This window comes from Podarcis melisellensis (assembly GCF_964234715.1).
Source record: "Podarcis melisellensis genome assembly, chromosome: 3".
Lineage (NCBI taxonomy): Eukaryota > Metazoa > Chordata > Lepidosauria > Squamata > Lacertidae > Podarcis > Podarcis melisellensis.
Window position 1 is genome coordinate 109,282,279 of NC_138530.1, and position 6,825 is coordinate 109,289,103.

Below are 6,825 nucleotides of genomic sequence, written 5' to 3' on the forward strand. Positions count from 1 at the left end.
CTGTAGGCAGGACAAATGGTCTCGATGTTTATGCAATCCAGCTGCTCCCACTTCCCTCCTTACTCCCACCACCAATAAATATAGCTGATTGTATATATTACACTTCAGGGTCATGTACTAGCAGTGAGATCCCATTAGGAGGGCAAGGGTGACTGACTTGTGACTTCAACAATCCTTCAGAGTTAATCCAGCATTGTAGGAGCAAAAATTAAATACGCTGAGCTCCAAGTGTGATGAAAAAAAACAGCCCATAGCTGGGTAGCAACCTATAAAGGAAGAATTTAAAATGGCAATAAAAACTTTGTAATCTAATTACAGCAGTAAAAGTGAAAGGTGAGGCTTTCACAGCATGGTTCACGTGCACTACGGCTAACCCCTGACATCTTGAATATATTATGTGGTTTCTTCCCTGCAGAAAATACTTTGTAAAGATCAGCCAGCCAGCCTTGCATCTTATTTTGTTATGTGTGCTTTTGATGCTATGTTTCTGCAAATGTGGATACTGGGTTCTGGTGTTTAAGCTGATTTTCTGGGTGGGTGGGTGTCTCTGTGCTGCAATTTCGTGTGTCCACTCCTGAGAATAAGATTCCACCCTCCCCCAAGGATAATTTCAGAAGGATGACAATTTGCATTTGGCAAATTGACTCTCACATTGACATACCCTAGAAACAGTCTGCACACATAAGCAAAGAATTATCCATTGAAATTCATCAAAACAATTGAGCAAAGATCTATCAAATGTAAAGCTGGAAGGGATAAGAAAAATAATTCCCTCTGTTTCCAAAGTTTGAAGGTGAGTGTGGATACTTAAACTGCTATAACGACACTGTCCATACATAAGAGGCTTGTTGGAACCCCAAGATTTGCAGAAATGTAAGCAATTCTTATGGGACGTGGGTGGCGCTGTGGGTTAAACCACAGAGCCTAGGGCTTGCTGATCAGAAGGTCAGCGGTTCAAATCCCCATGATGGGGTGAGCTCCCATTGTTCGGTCCCAGCTCCTGCCAACCTAGCAGTTCGAAAGCAGCTCAAAGTGCAAGTAGATAAATAGGTACCGTTCTGGTGGGAAGGTAAACGGTGTTTCCGTGTGCTGCTCTGGTTCGCCAGAAGCGGCTTAGTCATGCTGGCCACATGACCCGGAAGCCATACGCCGGCTCCCTCGGCCAATAAAGCGAAATGAGCGCCACAACCCCAGAGTCGGTCACAACTGGACCTAATGGTCAGGGGTCCCTTTACCTTTCAGCAATTCATGGTGGGTGGGTGGGTGGGTGGGTGAACAGTAAGGGTGCCTGTGGAAACACCAGCAAGCCCCCAATGAAAACTAGGCATGCTCAGTGGCCTCAAATAGCTGATTGGTTCTTGGGGAGATGGAACAGCAAACTAGGGAGGAAAGGGAATGGAGTGGAGTTTTGGGAAGGAGAGCATGGCTTCCTGGAAACACTGCACTGCATCACTTTGCACTGTTGTAGCTCCCACTTGCAGTCTTTAATAGCCACTGCTTTTTTACTTTGTAATTTGTATTGCGGTCCATGATACTTTACTGAGGAACAAGACTGCTGCTTGCTCCAAGGACAGCAGGCAATAGAAAGACTGGCGGAACATAAAGCAGAGGGCAAACTGAGGAGGCATGTGCATTTTGTTTACTTCTTCATACTTAGGCTTAGTTTCATCTTGGAAGGTGATAACTGAGGGGTTCGGTCAGAGATTTCATGAAGGTGGGTTTGGGGAAGAGATTTGAAGGGAGAGGGGGGTGCTTAGTATGGTCGGTGGAACCCTCCACACAGGGGTGCCAACTTGAATAAAATATTGTGGGGGCCCAGGGAAGCCCCACCATGCATAACCGATTGCATGATGCAGTGCACACACACCATTTGAATGGGAATGCCAATCAATTTTGTAGGGGAGTTTAAGCCATATGAAAATCCAGAGGGCCTTATTAATCTGCCCCACACCTGACTGCATGTTATGGCTGAGCATCAAACATGCCAGAAGTGACTCAATTTAGCTGGAAGGTTTCCAGATATGTCTGTGCACTGTCTGTGTACCTCACACTTATATAGATGTTCTTCTTGGTTTCCTTTTTTGGCATTTAGTACACTTAAGGAAGGGACGGGGGTGGTGCTGTGGGTTAAACCACAGAGCCTAGGACTTGGTGATCAGAAGGTCGGCAGTTCGAATCCCTGAGATGGGGTGAGCTCCCGTTGCTTAGTCCCTGCTGCTGCCAACCTAGCAGTTCGAAAGCACATCAAAGTGCAAGTAGATAAATAGGTACCACTCTGGCGGGAAGGTAAACGGCATTTCCGTGTGCTGCTCTGCTTTGCCAGAAGTGGCTTAGTCATGCTGGCCACATGACCTGGAAGCTGTACGCCAGCTCCCTCGGCCAATAAAGCGAGATGAGCACTGCAACCCCAGAGTCGGTCACAACTGGATCTAATGGGCAGGGGTCCCTTTACCTTACACTTAAGGAAAAGGCTTTTGCAAAGCTTAGGAGCCTAAACAATTCACTACCAGCACTGCCAGACTTTCAGGTTTCAATATACTGCAGGTGTGAGAGCCTCTGCAAGTGTAATTTGGCACATCAGTATTGAAAATCAGTACAGATACTTAGAATATTCTTTACTGTAGGGTTGGTTTTCACTTTATTATTTTATTTTTGGCTATGAGATGGGACATATTTTAGAGCAGTGTTTCTCAAACCTGGGTCTCCAGCAGTTGTTGGACTACAACTCCCATCATCCCTAGCTAGCAGGACCAGTGGTCAGGAATGATGGGAGTTGTAATCCAGCAACAGCTGGGGACCCATGTTTGAGAAGCACCGCTTTGGAGAAATAAAGTACAGTCAATTGAAAATGTTGACCTATGCTCTTCAGGAAAAAGGCAGCCATAGAGGAGTGTAAAAGGACGCCACTTGAATGTATATCATCCATACTATTCCTTGACTCCAGAATGACTGATCTGTTTCCAGATTCCACTGTCCATAATTACCAACCCTTGGCTATGTTGGCTGGGGCTGATGAAAGTTGGAGTCTGACAACATCTGGAAGACCACAGTTTGGCCACCCCTGCTTTTTACTCTGGTGATGTGATGGATAACAATAACTCTTTGTAGTTGTACAAGGGAAGGCAGCAAGAATTCACAAGTCTTAGGACCACTTCCAATGTCAGTATGTGAATTTGAAGAATAAAAGGGAGGAAAATACAAAAACATACACTTTGCAGAACTGCTATGGGACTTCTGCACAGCACATGTGTCCAGCACATGTCAGGCACATGCGTCTAATTGTTCCAACATTACGTACTTGGGTGTCCTGCTGCTTTGTACTTGAATTTTGTACTTGTACCTTAAAACACTTGCATTACTGAAACTGAATAACAGGAGCCTGCCCTTAGAAACAGTCCGGTGTCTAGTTCCTCAACACTTATCTGCAGATGTGTTGGGGTATGTCCATGAATGCAATTCTCCTGGAGAGCAGACCTGAAAAATTGAAGACAACCAGGCTTAAGATTGAGCTGAATCCAGGAAACACATTATAACATTCCTGACACAAGCTAATTGCATGCAAGAAACGTGCTTTTTTTAAAAAACAAATGTCGGCAGCCCTCTTGGTCCAGGTTTCTTTCTTTCTTTTTTTGCAGAGGGGGAGGGCAATCAAAACAGAAATAATTTTATTAGGACCAATTAAAAGTTGAAAAGATGTAAGTTAGCTTCTGAACTTCACAGAACTTTTCCTCAGGGTTAAGCAACAAAAAGTGCAAAATTGGGAGGGAGGAATAAAAAAGTTGCTGGTTAGAGGACTGCAGTCTTAAGATGTTTCAGGCTAATTTCTACTGGCTAGTTAAGTTATTTTGCACTGAGTGGTAGAAGATCACAGGTTGTACCAATATAACAACAACAAAGCAAGGGCCACTTTCTCTTTGAAAATATGAGGCTGATGTAAGATGAGGCTGATGTAAGAACAGCTAAAAACAGGAGAGCCTCCAACTATAGACATTGTAGCAATAGTATTTAAAGACAATGGAAAATCTTCCAGTTAAAATGGCATGATGCAGGTAGATGCAAGCAACTTTCTTGGATGCTTTTTCGGGGACAAAATGGTCCTAATTTTGGGCCAAAACCCATCAAAATGTCATTCTATTTTGTACTCCACTTGCATTATGGCAGGACAAAATGTTCTATATAGGCAACTGTAGTGGCAATGCTTGCTTTTGTTTGCATATGTTTTGTATTTATTGTAAAACTATTCATTTGCAATTAGTATAATGTGCACACACATGTCGTCTTGCTCTGTTAGAGGTGACCAAACTGACCAGATCCTGTATTACATGGACAGAACCCTAGCATGAGAAAGCACCTGCTAAATGTTTGAGAACCTTTTAGGATAAGTATAGATATATGGAGTAACCAGCCTTTGAATTAGGTTAGAGAGGTAATACAGCTACACAGCGTGTTATTACAGAGTGCAAAGAAGATACTGCTGCATCTTCACCTCTGAAGATTGCTGTGATGCAGTGGGATGCATTCTCCTTGTACCTCCAAAACAAGCATGCAGTAAGTACATCAGGGACAGTTTGCAGCCCTCTAGAATGTTGGTGGGCTGCCAGCTTCTATTAGGCCCAGTCAGTCCCATGGCCAGGGACTATAGGAGTTATGGGACACAGGTGGCGCTGTGGTTTAAGCCACTGAGCCTCTTGGGCTTGTCGATCAGAAGGTCGGCAGTTCGAATCCCTGCAACGGGGTGAGCTCCCGTTGCTTCTGCCAATCTAGCAGTTTGAAAGCACACCAGTGCAAGTAGATAAATAGGTTCCATTGCGCTGGGAAAGTAAACGGCGTTTCCATGTGCCGTCACGGTGTTTCGTTGCACCAGAAGCGGTTTAGCCATGTTGGCCACATGACCCGGAAAGCTGTCTGTGGACAAACGCCGGCTCCCTCATCCTGAAAGTGAGGTGAGTGCCGCAACCCCAAAGTCGCCTTTGACTGGACTTAACCACCCAGGGGTCCTTTACCTTTTTTACCATTACTATGGGAGTTGCAAGTCCAGCAACATTTGGAAAGTCACAGATTTCCCAACCCTGCAGTGCATTGATACAAGTGCAGACACCAGTGCTTTGGTTTTGAAATACTGTTCACGTCAAATGTTTCAAACATATCGTTTCATAGTTCTAACTATTATAGTTAGTTATATATACTTGTTTCCTACATTCAACTTTGCAATTCTGAATGGTGCTTTTTGCTTCATGGTCTCTATTAGAATTAAGAGTTCCGGTTCATCTTGGAATCCTCTGCTCCGACTCCCCTGTAAACACTTCCTTAACTATGGCTGGTTGCTGTATCAGGTGGCCATTTACACTTCACAAAACAAGAGCGAAAGTATCACAAAAAAAGGAAAGAAGAGGACACAATTCTGCACATCCTCATTTATATGGTTAGGTGCCCACTTTGAAATAATTAGTGTAATTTAATTTGGAATAAAATATATCTCACTCAGCATCATGGGAAAGGCTGAGCAGGTGACCTGCATTCCTCCTCAGTCTGCCAACTGTTGATAGACAACTTCAGGGTCCCTGCTGTCCTTACTTATGGTTCTTTACCATTACTCTGAATGCAGAAACCGAGAACTGTAGAGTTGGAAGATGCCTTCAGATAGAGGCCTGTCCACTGTACGGCAGAACATGTGGTGGAAGGGTGCGTCATTTTAGGGAGTGAAATGTAGTTTTTTGCAGATTTCTTCAGTGAGGGGTCTTCCAGTGTTACCTGTCCACTTGCTGTTAGACAAGGTCTTCCCATTGAGTGCTTTGATCATGTGTTGCAAGGGTAACTCGTTGGTGTGGAGGGCACAAACCAACCAGATCAGCTTACAACCAAGTTTAGGTTCTACCCAACACATGGTACCACCCTCCCAACCGGTGTAAACATTTGTAGAATCTCCCCCCTGCAGGTTCTTACCAATGCTGCTCTTCTTCTTTGTGAAATCTACAAGGTTATTAGTAATAACTCTAGCTGGTTTTTCTGTCTTTGAGCCTTTCTCTGGAGTGAAGTGGTAGAGATATATTACACCTGGCCCACTGTACAAAGAAAAAGGCCATTTTGTGATTTTGCTGGGGAGCTGCTGATCTGAACTGTCTGCTTTCAACATAACTTTAGTTGTATCTTCACTGCCATCAAAGAAGATGGGTTCAGTTTCACCCTTCTGACAAAGAAAACCAAATTCCTTATCCAGGGATTCCATAAAATTTTCTTGGGTCTGCTTGACTTTATTGAAGTCTTTTGTCTTCTTCAGCGACCCAGCCAGCATCCATAAAGGCAGCACTGGTGATGGCAGATGTGGCTTTGTTAAAGTCCCCGGTAAACCTATCAGGTCCTAAGAATTCACCTTTTTCAGTCATTTAATTGCACCCTTTACTTCTGTTTCAGAAATTGTGCGATTCAAAAAGGTCCTGAGGTCATCAGTCAAAGTTGGCAGTCCAGTTCGTAACAGGTAAGAGTCAATGTAATCCTTAGATGGATCTGTAGATGTGTAGAGGTTCTGAAAGAATTGTTCAAATTCTTGGCTGTTTGATGGTGAGTCATAGCAGAGGTGGTCTTCAGGGTTGTGCATGCATTGAATCAAGTTTCTTGAACGTCTTTTCTTTAGTGCTCATGCTAGCAGTTTGGAGGCTTTGTATCCAAACTCATAGTAAATTATTTTGGTGTATGCTTGGAGAATGTGATCTGTCTCTAGAGATTTCAGCTCTGCTCATTTATCTCATGGAAGTTTGAATGTGTTGTGTTGTCCTCGGGTTAAATACAGGAGTTACAAATCCCAAATTTCCTTGTCTCTTTTGTGCA

The 6,825-nt window shown here is 43.8% G+C and overlaps 1 protein-coding gene across 1 annotated transcript in view; it reads left to right on the forward strand.

Annotated features, from left to right (window-relative positions):
• The window catches only part of LOC309367264 (uncharacterized protein), a 279,394-nt gene extending 272,907 nt beyond the window's left edge, over positions 1 to 6,487 (forward strand). Inside the window, exon 7 of the transcript XR_014166959.1 lies at positions 6,412 to 6,487. The gene's annotated coding sequence lies outside the window, so the exon portion shown is untranslated. The remainder of the gene's footprint in view (positions 1 to 6,411) is intronic.
• The last annotated feature ends 338 nt before the right edge of the window (positions 6,488 to 6,825 follow it).